An 18,550-nucleotide genomic window follows, 5' to 3' on the forward strand; every position below is an offset into this window, starting at 1 on the left:
GACAAATAAATATTAAACCAGGTGAAAAGAATTATGTGAAGAAACATGTTACCACACAACTCATCTGTTTGTCACAAGAGGCAACTGATCTTGAAATTATGTAATTGGGAAGATCGCCCACTATATCTGACTGTCTGGTTTGTTTCTCCTCCTCTTCTGAGGTCCACGAGAAGGAGTCACAATCAATTTTTTTTATCTGGGCATTGCAGCACCTGTATATGTGTATGTGTGTGTGTGTCATTTGTGCATGTGTGGTGCCTCTTAAAGTGTGCCAGCAGTGATAACACACCTTACTACCCGTCCCGCGGTTGCAGAGATATCACAAACTCGTGCCTCGGGTGCAGGGAAGCCGGGGAGAAGGACAAGATGGAAAAACAGACAGAGGAAAAAACAGTGAAATGGTTCAGAATATTCCCTGCGGGAGGGAGCTGCAGATTGGCATGGACGGCATGCTGCAGCCTCCAGGACACAATTTCAGATTTGTTGTGTTCAATTGTAATTTTCTTGGAATAGCCAAAGTGCTGCAGTCTCTGGCAAATAAAATATATCCAATGCATTAGCAGAGGAGGACACTCTAAAATAAACAAAATGCTAATTGAAAAGTATTTGTGCAAGGATTCGTTCACAATAATAAACTGTGATATATACGCTTAATATGAAGCTTAATACATTTCCAGCATGCTACATATTAAGGTTATGCATTTGGATGTACTCCATAGGGCTGCAATAAAACACTGCAAAATATGTGACAGAGCTAATTAAACTCCTACCAGTGCTGGCTGGGGAAAAAAATCCCTGCTACTATTTCTCATGCAAGTGAGTCACTGTGAAATTATTTTACTTAGCTTATGCAACCTTGTTAGAGGCAGCTGACGTGAGCCCTCGCTCGTCTAAAAATGTCAAGGGAATTAAAGAGTGACTTTCAAAAAACCCCAATCTGTTTCAAAGAGTGCCGATCAAACGTGGCGGCAGTGTAAAATAACATTTGCTAGAAGAAGTGCATTTAGGAATAACTGTGTCCTCGGTTTGAATCTCACCCCTCATCAAAGAACTGGTTGATTCTTGTAGGTCATAAACCCTGCCTCCTCCGCCTTTAAAGGAGGGACTTGTGCTGAGCAGAACTGTCAAAGTACACGTCAAATATGTCTAAGTTCTCAGGATATTTTGGCTTCATTTCTGGTTAGTGAGAGGATGTATTGACGTGTCATTCATCTTTGTTTACGGTCTATATGTCCGACAGTGAGCTATAGCACATTTGCAGTCCTAAAAACGTACAACTATATTGAAGAATAATTCTGTGGCACCTCAAAGCTGACAGCTTATCTGTTCTGTCAGATGTACGCGGTGTAAAATTCATGACCGAAAACCAGAGAGGAGTTGACAAAAATGGTCATCATCCCAGTTGCCTTCATATATTAGTGGGAGCACGAATCAGTGAGCTTTACGAGCAACAGGAAATGGTGCAGTGAAGGTTTCCGCGGGCTCTATCTTACAAGTGATCATTGTTTGGAGTGTGCAGTCTCGCAGTCACATGTTTCTGATGTAAGAAATATGTATTTACAGTCAGTATTGTCCAAATAGACGATTGAACTAAACATCAGTTTAAGACAAGACAGTACAACTCAATGTATATTATTATTATTGTATTTAAGAACATAGCATGTCTACATTTTTTCTAAACTACCATTAATATGGAGAACACATGTACCATGAAGTAGATTCAAGTAAGTGTTTGTGTCATAAACATTTTTTATCATTATTATTATTATTGCACCAGAAAAGTGCGTTTAGTCAAAGGATATTGCTAAAATGTTTTTGAAGCCCATAATGTTTCTTGTGTGTACGTGTATAATATGATGGTGGAGACTAAAACCCAGCCCTCGTCTCAACACAGCTTCAGCTTCTGTCCTGACTTGATCTTGAAGCTCGTCTCACATTAAGTCTCAACTAAATTCCAAGCAGATATAAACTTTTTAATGTTTTTAACAAGAATAATGCCTGGGAAGTGGATATATGTAACTGACTGTCAAAAGAAAATGAGTATGATCGGCTTAAAGTGTGTGCTATGAACATTTTATAACAAATTAAGGACTGCAGTAGTTTCTAGAGCCGCAGATAAGTCGATTTTGAAACTCTATGAAACTTTAAATAGTCCTGAGTGATGGTGAAATCCCCCATGTCAACCTCCCTCCTGCAGAAATATATATCATTTCATTCACCACAGCAACAGTGTGTAGTTGTCAAATACATCGGACGAGGAGGAGAATAACTTCCGATGCAGCAGAGGACAATGTTACCCGCACTGTGCACACAATAACCAGATGAGCGGGAGGTGATGGAGCAACACGGTCGCTGCTGCTCAAAGCAAACAGACGTCTTTGTGTCAGTCACAAAGGCAGCGCTTAGCAATTGACCCCTGCAATAAAACAAATAAATACATGAATAAAACACGGCGAGCACTGAAAGAAGGAAGCGAGAGAGGGGAGAGAAATAGAAGGCAGGAGAATAAGGAAAAAATCATTTTGTATATCACAGCAAGTGGTGACATGATGTTAGTGCTAGAGTGCACTGCCTCCTTCTTTGTGGCTCCTCTCAGCGGAGTTCAGCATGTTCACGTTTTTTTTTTAACCTGAATTCTTATCCCGCACTCGGCTTTTGGCACCTCGGCCTGCTCCTACAGAGGAAACAGCACTGCCTACTGTAGTGACAGCATTTTGCATAACAAAAGAGGAGGAAATGGGAAAGCAGGAAAAAAAGAAGGAGTGACGGGAGCATGTCAAGTACGAGGAGGAAGTTCTCCATTTGTGAATGCATTCAAATGTGTCTGCATGTACGGCCCTGTGAGTGTGTGTGTGTGTGTGTGTGTGTGTGTCTGTGCATTAGTACTAAAGCCAGGGGCAAGAGCTGGAGCACAGACAGTCAATGTGCTTTAATGGAGACTATGTGCTCACTGCGGCGCGGCATAAATAATAAATTATTCAGATTGTTCATCACTAGAGCTATCATCAGGCCTCTACTATTATTTCCAGCCGATGGGTAGCCTTCACTTGAAGACGCAAAGAGAGCAAAAAAAGAAAGAAAAGGAGCTTTAACTTCGTGGGAAATGGTCTCTGACAGTAAAGGACACCTTGTTACGCTCCTCCGATCACCTCCGAGGATGAAAAGTTGTGGACAAAGGGAGCCACTTGTTTACAGCTCCCCGAACTCTCACATTCACCCTGTCTCCCCTCGTTTTTATCCCTCTCTCCTCACTCGTTCCCAGACACATGCTGTTTTCTCCTCCCGCCTCCATCCACTCCCACTCGTCGTCATTTTATGTGGTCAGCTGTATCCGCTCCGCGTCCCTCCACGTCCATGCATTCATCTCTCCCCTCTCTGTGTCCCTCTCTGTCCCGCCACGCCACCCCCCCCGACACCATCGCTCTTTCTCGCTCCCACAACCCCTATTTCTGTCTCCATCTTTCGACGGAGGAGGTGCCAGGGCAGCGTAATTGGTATTCAAGCTCTGTCAGAGCCAATTCAGAGCCTTGTTAGCGGAATAAGAGAGGAAACATCCTTATCTGGATTTCAACGGTAACCAGCGGATGGGTGGGTTGGTGGATGAGTGGGGGGGCTCAGCTGTGCTCGCTGCTCTAATTATTTTCTATTTTTCTTTCTTCGTTTTTTTGTCTTGTTTTCCCTTTTTGTTTTCTCTCATTGTCTTCCCCCTGCTGTCTGTGCTAATTATTGACTGGTTGTGTTGTGTGTTGCAGCGTGCACACAAACACACAAACACACACACACACACACACACTAGGACTGCGGTCTATACTGACAACTGCATATAGGCAGGTGCACATGTATACAAAGTGAAGCGTACAGGAACACCTGCCTGCATGTACATACACACACACGCTTGCACTGATGTTACACAACCTTCTACAGCCCCCTGCAGAGACTTTCACTGGCGCAGCTTCCCCACATCTACATCCACCACACTTATTAAAAACACACTGTGTCCTCTCTTCTAGCTCCTCTCCGTTCCAGAGGGCTACACTACGAGACATATGCACTCTCGCAGCTCCATTATGGCACTATTTCCAGGACGCCGGGCGAATGCGACTGGCTTTTGACTAAAACCGCAGCATCCTCACCCAACATAAAATGTGACAAGGAGCTTGGATGAGACTTAACAGATGATTTATATTTGAGCTTTTAAAACAGAGGAAGGATTTGCAGAGGGAGAGGCTTTATCAGCGATCAGGAAGAAAGCAAGAAGAGATGAGGGTTTATAATAAAATAATACAGTTTTATACTAATAATCATACAAACACAAAAATGGCACAGGGGCTTTCCACTAAATGTTATAGTTCAAATTAAATCAAACTTTTCTTTGATTAAGTTTTCAGATAACGAGGCAGTCTCTGGAAATGCAGACAGGCCCCCGGAGCGATGCTTCATTAACGCACTTCACCTCTGACCCCAGTGGAGCAGGATTAGTGGAAGCTGAGGACAGTCAACAGTCCAATGCAAAACAAAAAAACTGATATTACTTCTGATTTCTTGAGTCAACAAAGATAAATACAAGAACCCATTCAAGATTCATGTTGATCAATTTTGGAACTTCGGGATTAGATATTATATTTTAAAACTTTATGTCGTACTAAGGCAATATATTGTGTTTTTGTCTGGGTTACTAAATTATTCTGATTTCAAAGGGTTTGTAATTGGAGAAATGAAGCAGAAGCAGAAAGAGAAATGTATTCCTGACAGAAAGAAAACTCATATCAATGTTTAAAACATGTTTGATGATTAATGCATAATTAATTAATGGTTTAAATGAATGGAACTGAAACGCACAAAGTCACTGTTTTTGTTTTGAGTGTGTTTTCCAGTCTTGATGAACTCAAAGCGCTTTACTGCCACCCACACACATTCATACAATACAGGATGGAGGAGGAGGGGTTCAAAACACCAGCATTGTGGGTATTGGACAACCCGCTCTACCTCCTGAGCCACAGCTGCCCACTTGTCTTTGCTGCCTTTGTCCGTTGCTCATTAGATATTGAGAGGACCCTTTGCTAAAGCAACACTAGCATTTAGAAATGCAACGCTGATTGTACCAAGAATGACAAATTAAAAGCTGAATTGTGAAGTAAAGTTAAAAGCCATGTTATCACCAAATCATTAGATTTCATTAGCGCACACTGATGTTGGAGTTCTACGTGTCAAACTCTATGTAATCTTGTTGTGTTAATAAGCATTTTGTTTATGGATTTTGGTCCAGATGTTTCCATTGTGGATGATTTACCAAACCCTAAAGTTTTGTTATTAACGGCTTACAACCAAACTACAAAGCTCTGACTACTAAAATGATACATTTTCTAAAGAGATATATTTCAGGCTTTCTTGCCGACAGCAGTGTGTGGGAGACATGCAGCAAAGGCCCGGTTCAGAAACTAACCCACGACCGCTGCAGGACAACTCATGATTTCATTTATAAAAGTATTAATCACAGATGGTGAATGAAAGTTGAAAGTGGTACCCATACCTAAATTAAACTGACAGTTTTAATGCAAAAGTTATAATAGAGTAGAATAATATTGCAGCATTGCTCCTTTTACTCAAGTATCAGAATAATTATATAAACACAGTTTAATGGTAAAAGAAAAAAAAAAAAGGGACATTTTCTATTTTCAGTCAAAGGCTCCAGCTGAAGTTTATTCTGGGTGACAGAGTTTGACTCTCTCAAACGTCACTGGGGGACATTAGCGTCATAAATAGATGCGACCTCTGACCTCTGCCGTGTCACTCTAAAACGTCTGACAGCCAAGAGCGTCTTCAAACGTGATAAGCTGTTAGCTTCGCCTTTATCTTAGAAAAAAATGACAGAAATCTGACAAATGATCTTAGTCCTTGTAGATCCGATGAGGTGCAGGATAATCCTGAAGAGTGCAGCTGGACCAAATCTTACAAGGATAGAAACTCTCTCTCTCTGTGCTGGTGCAGGTTACTAGCACAACCAATCCCTGTCTGCCGTTACCTGAGTTGCCATGGTAACCCTCCCCCAAAAAGAATTTATTTCAGGAAGCAACCCATCGGCAACAACCTGTGACTCTCTCTCTCTCTTTTCCTCTCTGTCTGTCTCATTCTTTCTCAACTCTCTCTCCTCCGTCATCATACCACTCTTTCACACATCCTTTTCTTTCATGCACTTTCCACCCCTGCATCCCCCTGTGTCTTTATACACTTTGTATAAAAATATATACAATATCTATACATGTATACATTGTGTCCTTTCCTTATCCCCCTCCTCTCTCATCATTGCCACATTTTATCCGTCTGTTTCTTTCCGCCTCATTTGCTGTCACAATCTGTCCATATTCACCCACTGGGTTTAGTTCATTTGTAGCTACAACCGGAGCAAATGGTGCATCAGGCTCCTTCATTGGGCTGTTATCTGTACTCATGGTTGGAGCTGGGTGTGTTTGTTTGTGTAGGAGTACACATACAACAAAGTGCAAACCTATGAGAAGTCTGTGCACGTGTGTTTTCGTGCTTCAGGGAAGTGCATCTGTGTGTATGTGCATGTGTGTTTGCGTGTCTGTGTACTCTGGCGCCCGCATGTGTAACCGTTTGTGCCAATTATTTCATTACCGGCTGACAGATTTCTCTTTCCGCTATTACTGCTCCCCTAGCCACAGGCACCGGCAGAAACCCCAGCAGTAACACACATGTGCACAAACGCACACGTGCACACACACACACACACACACACACACACACACACACTCACACACACTCACACACACTCACACACACACACACACACACAGTTACCATTTCAAGTCCATCAATTAAATAGGCAATTTGCTCAAGTGGGTCTACCTGGACCAGAGGCAGGTGGGTGGCCATGCTCTGTTTACCTTTCAGACACTATTAAGGCTGAGATGTCACTGGTTTTACGTCTACTCTGCCTCCTGAGTGTCAGCTCTGCCTTTTTGTCTGTCTACACGTCACATGGGTTGTGCATTATTTGTGTGTGTGTGTGTGTGTGTGAGGGAGAGAGATTATGTCAGGTCTTCAGACGATAACTGTAATGTACTGTAACTGTCAATGTGTAGCTACCAAATGTCAGATGACACTAACATTTTCTGGATAAACTGTGTGTGTGCATGTATGTGTGTGTGTGTGTGTGTGTGTCTGTGTGTGTGTCTCTGTGTGTGTGTCTCTGTGTGTGTTGTATGTCAGGTTATCAAGCTGCTGACATGTAGAAGACATAGCAGATGCTTCTTCTGTCCACACACATCTCCATCTTTGACAAGATGTGATCCCTTCATGCTGGTGTGTGTGTGTGTTTCAATGTGGACTGTGTGCATGTGTGTGGCCTCTGCAGTAATATTTCATCATCTCTAAAGTCCCATAAGAACCTGCCGCACACTGTGTTGTGCATGCGGGCAAGTGACCCTTCGTTGTATGTGTATGTATACATGGCTGCTTCTGTGCCAGTGTGCACATCTGCACTCACTTGTGGCATTTATTCAACATCTTGAAGGTGAGTGTGTGTTCAGAATGCCTGACACACACACACACACACACACACACACACACACACACACACACACACACACACACACACACACACACACTCAGAGTTGATAAATTAAACTGGGAGCTACGAATTTGCCCGACAATGTACTAAAGCAAACACGAGATAGCGCATGCACTCCATGTAGCTTGAATTTGCAAGAATGTGTGCATGCATGTGTGTGTGAGTGTGTGTGTACATTTGTATTTGTCTATGCACCCCTGCATGTTAACTCAACGTGCTCAGATGTTTGCAGCCATGGCGTTATCAGTAGAAAAAGCTGGGCCACGTGTTTACATGCCAACCTCATCGTACATATATGTTTCAATGCACGCAGGAGGTGAATCACGCCAAACAAGACCTTCATGTCAGTGTTTCCTGTCCCATTTTGATTTCAGCGAGGGCCTTCTGTTTCCTGCATCTCGTAAGCCCCATTTACTTTCAACTCATTGGAAGTGGTATTATCCTTGAGCTTAGGTGCCGGTGTGCAAGGTATAATTTATTGTCTGTTCAGCAAGGCAAATGTGCAAGCCTGGCACATTTCAATTGCTGAATACATATCATTATATAAATATGATTTTTTTGTATGTGTTTCACACTGTGTGGTGAAATGCTATCTAGGGTACATCTGATTCAGGCCTTTACAGTGAATTTCTTGGTGATAATAACCTCTGAAATATGGAATATTGGCTGCTCAGTGTGTGAAAAGAAGAGGCCAGTCGAGTCAGTGCTATGAAAGGGGGGAAAGATGTGCGCTAGACATCAATGCATATCAAATAGAAAGATGTGCATTCACTTCTCAGATGTTGAGACACAAGGTTGGAACAAGCAGTGACCCACCTGCCCCCTCGTATATACAAATCCATTTGTGCTCAAACAGACAGCTGGCTGCTTTAGCACTCATGGCAGTAAATACACAGCATGACTTGTAAATTATTATGCACTCAGTGCATTTCCTGTACATGTGTATTACTTTTAAGTGAAGAATGTGGCTTTAAAAAAACTCTCACAGCAACACACCACGGAAGAAAGCTTTCTGTATTCATGAGTTTGGTTTTAACAGTCCCTGCAGGTAAAATAATGAAGTTTCTCTTCCCCATGTGGAATGGACCGTGATGATTATGATGAAGCAGAATTGCCGGCTGTTTTTCTTCCTTTCTTTTTTCACCCTGCCCTGCTGTTGTATCGACAGAGCCGTAAACACAAGCATAAAACTATATGTAGCAACCATGTAACTGTAAAAAACTGAGCTATTAACAGTTGCACAGGCAGAGAAGGAAATCCTGGTGCTGCAAGAGAGGGGACTCTACTCGAGCTGTTACATTGAATTTCAAAGAGAAAGAAATGATGGACAAATCCAGATTTCCAGCTTTCAAAGTTTATGTATCAACAAACTTTGAAAGCTTTAAAAAAGTTACTCCGTCCATCGATCGAAGAAACTACACGCAATCATTCCAGCAACCTGTTGAATCCCAAATTGACAGAGAGATCTGCACCAAACGTGTTGAGCTATCTCGCTTTGTAGCATGACTAACATCCATGTCAGCACCTTGGCCTCCGCACACTGTAATGGCATTATGAGATAAATGATGCTTGTTATGACCCATAATGTTATGGCTTGCCCTTTACAGTGAGCTAAGCCCATTTTATCTTGCAGCGCTGGATCGAGAACAGGAACTAAAACCCTAAAAGCAATCTATTCAAGGGTGCAACGAGCTAAGGGGATGTGACATGCCAATGTTTTTTAGTGATTTTCATTATGTGTCATTCTATTCTAATTCATTTTCAATTGGACCATAAGAGCCAGTGCCATAAGCGGTACAAAAGGCAGGAATGAGCGAAGGAGGATCTTGTTTGGCCGCAAGACATCCCGCGAACAAAAATAATGATCTTTATGAAATTACTTTAGACACAATCTGACAGGCGAGACAAAGCAAGTGGCTTGCCGTGTTCGAATCGATGAAGCCTCCATTAGTTTTCTAAAGAGTAACATGCAATTTGTTTCGGTGGAGCCGCATTGCATCGGTAAAATTCTGCCCCTCTGATACAAAAACCTAATGCACTATAGCCAACCTAATGTCAGATTAAACCTACATTTCTGTCAGATGGAAATGGAAAAACGCTTCGAACGCAGCAGATCCATAAAGCATGACCAAGCCTGTTATCACAGACACCACATTTGTGTCACAATAGCCTCAGGGGCCAAGCCTTTGTGAAGACAGAAAAAAAGCTTGTTTCTAAATCCATTCAGATGACTGTGATCCCATGCATAAGGAAGATCAAACTTCTTAAGTAGCTATTGATCAGTTAGATGAACAGAGACGTGGCGATTGATCGAACTGAGGAATGACCTCATCTCTGCCTTTGACACGGCAGGAAGGCACAAATTGAAACCGCAGAAGGGTAAGCACACTACTCACCAGTCATTTCCTTGAGAACATGTGGATGTATCACACTCAAGCACCCCAGTGGTCATGGGATCAATAGTCTCGAGAGTTTCTTGAATGAATAAGATGGACAGAGGGTCTGGCTCAGTTCGCCCTATATCAGCAACTCTTTGAACTGGTTCATCTAAATGAATACACTAAAGGCTTGGGTTGGATCAGCCAAGGGGAGGGACCATCTTCCCTTTGAGAGATGGTCGTGATGGACATCTTGCCAGTCTTGCAATAATGGACCCAGAGGAATCCGCCCTTCCTTGGAGGAAAACGCTGATCTGAGAGGATCTCTCTCCCGCCAGCTGACAAGTTGATAGACAAATGGCCCTGCTACTCGCAAACTACTGGCCCCTCCTTCTTGTACTACTCCTCCTTCATCCCATATTGTGTGTGTGTGTGTGCACAAGCACTCACATGACTAATTCATACAGCACATCGCAGTGACCAGAACACGTTCCCTGACTTCTGCACAAGGTTTTAATTAAAGATACAGCTGCAGTTATTAAAATCACTCAGTCCCACATCTTTCATCAGGGATGAGCAGAATCTAGCAATCTGAGCTTGCTTGCTGATCTGTGCCACAATTTACTGCATGTGTAACACACTTTATCACCAGCATCTGTATAACGTTAATGGGTCTGACAATGTAAGACGTAGCGTTGCATGTCCTTGGTGATTCAAGGTTTTACAGAGTAGCTCAATTCTATGTCTTCAGGCTCGGATTGGTAGGGCCTCAGGGAGTTTTAGATGGCACTTCACGGGTGGAAGGGCAGGCATGAAGAGTGTTAGGTTGATGTCTTTCTGACATCACAATTTCTAAGGGCCAGTGAGACTCTCCAGTAAAAACTGGAGCCTAGAGTGGATCCTCACAGCCAGATTTTCATTAGTCTAACTCCAACGCAGTGCCTTTTTTTTACTGTCCCACAGCACTGCCAAAACGCAATCAATAGGACTTTAGGAAAACTGGGTGCAATAGTGCACACTTTTTACTGACCCACAATCGATAAGAACTGTGAAAAACAGTGCCATGAGTAAATATTGAAGATTCACACACACACACATACACACAGATTAAAAGTGCCTCTGGACACAGGACACAAGGGGGTCGTTTGGAACCGACTTAGATTACCTTGAAAAACCACCACAGGTTCCTGCTGCAACTGTGATTGATTCATTGAAGTGAATTAATTAACAAACCCTTTAACTAATGAATCAATTAGGCAATTGATTAATGTGCATTACCCCTCTGGGTTATACTGACCATTAAAGATAACCTGTGCTCAATTTAAATCGCTTCACAGCAGATTATATGCAGAGGAATGCTTGGCTTACCTGTGTGTACCACTGCTGTGAGGGATTTGACATCGCTGAGGATTTGCCAAGTAAAACACGGTGATCGTGACATTGCTTGTGTATGCTAAAGGAGTATTACTGCGGCATTAAATACACGCATATTATCTTTATGTCACTTGAGCCTAGAGCTGTGCTTCAGGGCTGAGTTCCCTAAAATCCTTCCTTTCTCCAGATTAATAATAGATGCTTAAGAAGGAAGAAATACTTAATGATTACACTTCTGCCGCTGTGTCTCTGAGTGATATTCAAGCCAGACTACACTCCTGCCGCAGTTCACTCTGGCCTTTGCTGTAATTAAACAATCTACATCTTTTAGATTCAGGTGATGGCTGGCAGACGGCTACGCCTCTTAACGACTGTGCCGTGAGTGCATACAGCATTCTGCTTCTCAAGCACAAACTGAATTAATGTTCTGATGGAAAAAATGAAAACACGGCAGTCACAGATGGCACAACGACATGATATAGCTGGACAGAAATCTCTGCAGCAAGAAAACAGGAAGACAAAATGATATAGCAACAACAACGAGGACTGTCAATACAAACAGCAGCACTCCTTACAAAACCATCCATTGTTTGATATCTTTGGTTCATCCAACAAATCCACAGTGATAGATCTGTAAAAGATGTGATGTAGCTACTGTTCACTGGCAGGGGTCACGTCTTGAAGGCTGCAAACAAAGGCCATGTTGCTTCTGAGACATTGCAGTGCAGTGGCCTTTGTCTTGCAGGGGCACAAGCTTTGAGTCGAGAGCTTTGTAAAGGTGACCTGATTAGACATTGTTCCACAAGGACCTTTTCAAATAAGCATCATCTGATGAGCTCGCTTGTGAATGGTAAAAAGCAATTTCTGGTTACTCACAAGCTGCATTGCTGTTCATAAACATGCTGCTCAGTGAAATAACAAAAAAGTACGACTACAGAATTATATTTCGTTCCTTTTCTCCACCTCTTTTTCTTGAGTGAAGCAGAAACTAATAGACGTGAGGAGCCTCTATTTTGAAAGTCAGGTCTTAAGACATGGCAGGGCTTCCCTTTCTCCGGGAGCAACTTGTGTCCATGGCACCAAGCATTTGCCACAGCTTGACCCAAATCTGCCTGAGGCTCCTCCGAGCAGAGCTGCCACGCCACAGACTGTCATTCTAATCCATTTCTTTTTCTTTTCCTAAGAGGATCACTTTGACTGGGTGTCTGTCTGTGGCAAATGAAAACTGATTTTGGTTGTCTAATGTCAAGCGCAGTGTATAAATACACATGTCTGTCACTTTGGCCCGCTGTGGCTCACCCTGTGGTTTCACCTGAGGATCAATAACTGCAGTCGTCAGGCAGACTGGTGGTCGAGGAGCGACGAGAGGCCACTGAAGCGTGCAGATGTTAGTTATATGAATGAATAAAGAGAGAGAAAGTACAACGATAATCCAGTTCAACTTGTTATTGTCACAGAGGCCTTTTAGGTGATACGCCTCTCTGAAGTGTGGAATAGGAACAGTGTCTTCTAGCAAAATGGGTACAAGTAAAAAATGAATTCAGTGAAAGGTTTTACCAGGGATTTTCTTTAGGACACCACGTGTCTCTAAGAGCTGGATTCTAAGTCGATTTGACGTCAAAGCATTTATACCAAAGCACTTTTCCAACAAAATGCTCATTGGTATATGGTGATCAATAATTCAAGACTATTTGATTAATCTCTTCCATAGCTCTGGGCCTTTCTTTCTCATGATATGCGATACTTAATGGCATTATATTCCATAAATAAGCTTTTTTACAGAGAGGAAAATGTTTAAAAATTTCAACATATTAACAGTAAACCTCCAATAAATTCCCTGGTGCTAATCTTCACACAACTCCCCAACTTTATTGATATATTACAAAAGGACCACAGGCCATTGAGGTTCTAAAAGAAGCTGCTCTTCATTACTTTAATTGCAACCCATGGGGTGCCTCGATTTCATGTGACAAATTAATTTATAACACTGAGTAATACGTGGTTATCTCTTCATTATTTTTTATCTAGATTGCCCTAGGTTCCATCAGTGGATTCATGCACCCCCCCCAAAAAAAACTATTCCATGAACCTGTCAGGCTCTCAATTGCCACGTGACAAATATCTCGGCCAATAAAGAGCAAAATGGGATTTGCTCCATTGCCTGAATTATTGAAGTGGACAGTGTGAGAAATTTATGGTGCAAAAATCATCCACATTCCTTATGCATTGTTTTACGTTTCCATTCCCAATGCCCCCTTACCGCATCCTCATTTCTCAGAGCACGAGATCCCATGTCATATTGCACAAGACGAGCTGACTCAATCAGGTGTACAACCCCCCTCCAAAATACACTCGCTTTGCGTTATTCGGCTAACGAACGGGCTGGCACAGGGGGGACATTTTGTTTCTCTTCTGAGCGCTGACAAAAATCCCAATCCTGGATAGCTATAGCTAGCCTTCCCACCTTTGCTTGTATGATCATAACTCAGGATTTGTGCTGACAGGCTATCTTCATATAACATACCACCTGCATACACATCTGCACCAACAGCACACACCCACGAGAAGGTTAAGACAGAGAAGGTGATCAGTCTGTGACATTATAAAGAGCAGCATAAAAATAAAATGTCTTATTGGAACAGGTTGTGTTGCACATCACTGATTCTTATTTAGGAACATCTGAGGAAAGATTAAATGGGTTAAAAGGGGTCTATTCTTTTGTAGGCCTCTTGTGCATGGCTTTCATTATCCTCACCCCAAACGACTTTCACTAACCAGTTCTTTGAATTCATTTCATCAGTTTGTGCTATTAGCCTCTACCGCTGGCTTTGACCTTGGTCATTCTCGTAGACTAAATTGAGGAAATTCTCACCCCTCCTTTGGTGCCTTTCTCCCCTGCAGCTCTCTCTACTGGATTTCAATAAAGACATTAAAAACCCCAGTGAATTCCAAACTGTGCCTTCTTGCCACAGAGTGCCCCCCCCCCCCGAAAGTTAAAGGCTATACGGTGTCAGGTCCGAAAGCAAAGAAAATGCAGGCTTTGGGAAAAAAATACCTCGGTGTAAAAGCACAACATGATACAGACAAACAACGCAGCGGTGAAGGTCAAAAATATTGCCTTGCCAGTCAACAGGCTTGACCGTGCTGACAGCCTGAATCTAATGAGAGTCCCTCCGTTAACACAGCCATGAGCAGCATTTTAGCGTACCGTTAGGTGGCCATACAATCCTCTTTGTGACCTCTGCGGAAAAGGCTAGCATGCCACAGCAAATTAAAAATCCAAAAGGAAGGCTTTGGGACATGTGCCAGTACAGAATCCTGAACTCCCCTTTGTCTCCCATTTTGGCTGACAGACAAGTTTTTTTTCTTTTCCCTCTCTCCTTTCCTTTCACTAATCCTGGGCATTCTCCGACCACAAAGTGGCCATGGACTTGCCACAGCGAAGAGTGTATGCCACTGCTTGACCTGAATATTTGCCCAGGGCCAGAGGCAGGGAGAGGGGTGGGGGGTGGCAGGCCATTCCAAGCCACGCTTCTTTAAAAACCAGCACAATGGAAACCCACGACCATTCCTAAGGGCCAAACAGGCTCTGCTCGCCCCAGGGTATACATGTATTAAAGGGGATATTAAGTGCAGTTTTCTGTGGCAGGTTCATGCAGTACAATAATTCCCTGAGTTGCACCATTTGACTTTCATAAGGAGTTTAAGCAGTAAGTGTGCTCACCCCCTGCATGAAGATCTCCCAGCAGCACAGGTACAATTTGTATTTATCATGTTAGACTGTAGGTGGAATTAATAAGGAATCAAACACGTCAGTTCTAAAGGATCTTTATCCAGCTGCATGTCAGCAAGTGAAACTCCACCATGACCAGCAACCCATCGCTTCACTGCAGCCACTTCCACAAGAGGCTGAGCACCCCATACAGCATGGCAGAGCTGACAGCCAGATTGTGGACAGTGGATGATTGAGCCTCCCCTGGAGAGGTGTGACTGATGATCGGAAGATGATTTATCCAGCTTGAGCATGAAAAGGGGGCAGAAACACAATAGAATGTAAACGGAGAGACATTAGAACCGCTTGACCTCAACATTACCCTTAAGCTATACTCTAGTGCCATCTATTGAGAACGTTTACAACAAATCAGCTCTCCACACAAACAGTTAGCTGATTATTTGAATGCTGCTGTTCTTCCCACTGCACTGCTTCCACTTATAACTTTGATTATCCAAAAATTGATCGGTCGATTATCCACAGCTGGAGGACTTGTTGGTGAGGGGGGGGAGAGAAAAAGACGCATGGTTTGGATAATCAGAGCAGAGCAAGACAACGTGTGCTTCATACAAATGAGTCTGCTTCAGTGTGGTTTGAGAATGGATATTTTATTTAACAGCTACCAAAATGAGGGAAGTCGATTATTTGACTGTGGTTGCGCCAAAAGCCGCTGGAAGAGCTCCGCGTGTGCGTATTATTGGTGCGCAAAACTTAAAGGAAATGTGGTGGCGCATTGGAGCAGCATAAAAGTGAGCGTCGGATCGGTGGAGTTACCTTCTTTGAGCAGGCGGGAGTGGATGATGAGGAGGAGAAAGCAGCAGATCGCCGCTCCGGTCAGTGCCCACGCAACTCTGAGAAGCTGCATCCTGGCGTGGGAGGCTTCGTGGCGGACCGAGGGAGCTGTGCAAGCGGGAGAGGGAGAGAGACCGCTCCACCTCAGCTCTCAGACACGCACTGGCTCATATTCTGTCCACTGTGGAATCACGTATTCATCCCGTTATTCGTGCGGAAATCCTCACTTGGATAGTCCGGTTCTGATGTGGTAAAAAACAAAATAGAGGGCTGGGATCCGTGAAACAACAAGAAAAATGTATGCGCGCTTGCTTCGCCCGCAGGTGCGTCAGAGTGGCTCCAAACACAGGGGGGGGAGGCGATTAGCCCCAGATCAGCGACTGAAGGGCTGCCATCCTTGCTCGCACCACTTCTCCCCTCTTCTTCTTCTTCTTCACCCGTCAAGAGTCTCTCAGCACACGGTCACTCGCGGCAGGTTCGGCGGGAGCGGCGCTGCGCCTCCTCGGTGCTGCTCCGTCTTCGAGTGCGCACGGCGCGGTTCCACGGCGATGCGGCGCGCAGATGATCACCGCTCCCCGCTGCATGTTACGCACATCGCTCCCATTGCTGGAGAGGCAGAGGCAAACACTGCCAAGCAAGTCGCCTCGCAGCTCTCGTTTTCCCTCCCTCTCTCCCTCTCGCTCTCTCTCCCCATCTCTCTCTCTCACCCCCAGTTCTCCACTATATTGCTCCGTCACTTTCACTCTCTCTCTGTGACTGCTTTCCCCTCTCTCTACTCCTCCATCCTCTCTCTCCCTCCTGATTCACTCCAATGCAACTCTTGCCATTTACGCACGAGAACAGGCAGTTTCATAAACTATGCATCTCCTGCGCGCCGCACATCTTAGAACCATTTCCCCAAAAATCAGAGGCTCAGCAGTTGACAAATTCGCTCTGTTTTTTCTTTGAAGGCAAATAAAACATCGCATGGTGCAAAGACTTGGCTACAACAGCAGGTTATTCTGTTTAGTTGGTCCTCCGTTAGATAATCCATGTAGATCAAAACAGTTGCATGGCACGGCATAACTCACTATGCCTGTGAGTGTGTGAGCGCGCGCGCCTCATACCAAATCGTCTGTTTTCCCCCCCCCACCCTCTGCGTAGCTCCAGGTTACGTCACAACTCCCCCAAATAATCTCCTCCAGCTAGAGAGCCTCCAGGCAGTGCTGCTATAATAGGATGTTTCCACTGATAAATAAAAGTGAGCAAACCGTGGGCGGAAATTGATGATCAGTGATGACCAAGCCAAACTTAAAAAGAGTATTTCAGTAGTTTATTAAGATTATGTTGACTGTTGACTGTAACTGGCTCAAGAAAATGAAAACAATGCATTATTGGGGATGGATTTCCTGAAGCTGTATCTCAATTCAGGGCCTGCATTTGAAAACTCCCATTTCTCCCATTTTGAAAGTTTCTTGCAGCCGACAAAGGCGTCCTTCCTCAAACAAAGGCTCCAATGGGTGGATCCTTCCCTGCTCAACCTGTCCCTTCGGTGACGAACTGGTTTTCAAAAAGCTAAAGGCGCCTGCAAGTGACGAGATGTCCAATGCTTGAGTACGTAATGGCTCATTAAACATGTTATAAAAAACTGTAACGCAAATTAGAATGCACATTACAATAACCAAGCCTCCCATTAATTAAGAAAAGCAATAGGCTTTTGGTAGCCCAGCCCGAGGCTCATTGTCCAAGAATATACAACACCGCTGAAAGAGATAACACTACATATAGTCCAGCTCTGTGTACAGAGTGATCTTTAAAAAGGACGTCAGGATCCTGTGAGTGAAAACAATCCGGCTGGAGGAGACCCAAAAATGAAATGGAAAAACAATAGCTCGTGTAATCCCCACACACACACGTACCCTGCCTCTATGAGTGCCAACACGGCCATTGTTTCCATATTATGTAATATTTGCATGCTGCTTAAATCTCACATGACGCGGGATTGTTAGCTCAGTTCGTCCATCAGTCATTTGGAAGCGGATGGTCAGTTTGCACACAATAACACATATGGTCGGCTCGAGCGCATGGATTTCTTCCTCGGGAGTGCTTGTGAGTTTTGTCTGTGTGTTCATAATTGAATCAGAATGACAATTGCGGACGACTGGCGGTGCCACTCAAACTAGAAAACTGTCATTGCAGTGTCAATAAGGTTGGCCCCTGCAGCTACTGGCACTAATTAGCTGATAACAGTCTCTGTTGGTTGGCGTGCATGTCAAACTGTGTGTGCGCATGTGTGTCTGCTTTGAATGTTTATTCCTGTGTTTGCACGTTACTGTGTGAGTGTGTGAGTGTGTGTGTGTGTGTGTGTGTGTGTGTGTGCTAGAGAGGCCTCTTCTACTGACACCTCCCCTCCTCCTCTCTAATGCTTTGATCCATCCATCCACTGCACAGAAAGCAATTAACAAAGACTTGACCTCTACAAGGATTTAGGGTGGAAGACTCTGTGTGTGCCTGTGACCATGTGGGTGTATGCACTTGTCTAACAATATCATCTGCTGTGCCTATACCGCTCTACACTCCGCGGAAGAGCAGCAAACTAAATATAACCTTGTGCATGTGCATGCATCCTAATTTAATAAACACTCTGAATCTCAGAGAAAGAAT

At 43.8% G+C, this 18,550-nt stretch overlaps 1 protein-coding gene across 4 annotated transcripts in view; it reads right to left on the minus strand.

Moving 5' to 3' along the window:
- Positions 1-18,550, minus strand: part of tafa5a (TAFA chemokine like family member 5a) — a 205,997-nt gene that overhangs the window by 72,385 nt on the left and 115,062 nt on the right. Inside the window, exon 1 of one of the 4 annotated variants that reach the window (XR_011240185.1) lies at positions 15,890-16,970. The exons of the other annotated variants lie outside the window; for them this stretch is intronic. The gene's annotated coding sequence lies outside the window, so the exon portion shown is untranslated. Of the gene's footprint in view, positions 1-15,889; positions 16,971-18,550 lie in introns of those variants that run through there. 4 annotated transcript variants of the gene reach the window in all.

The sequence above is a fragment of the Paralichthys olivaceus genome, chromosome 23, assembly GCF_024713975.1.
Source record: "Paralichthys olivaceus isolate ysfri-2021 chromosome 23, ASM2471397v2, whole genome shotgun sequence".
In the NCBI taxonomy this organism is placed as follows: Eukaryota; Metazoa; Chordata; class Actinopteri; order Pleuronectiformes; family Paralichthyidae; genus Paralichthys; species Paralichthys olivaceus.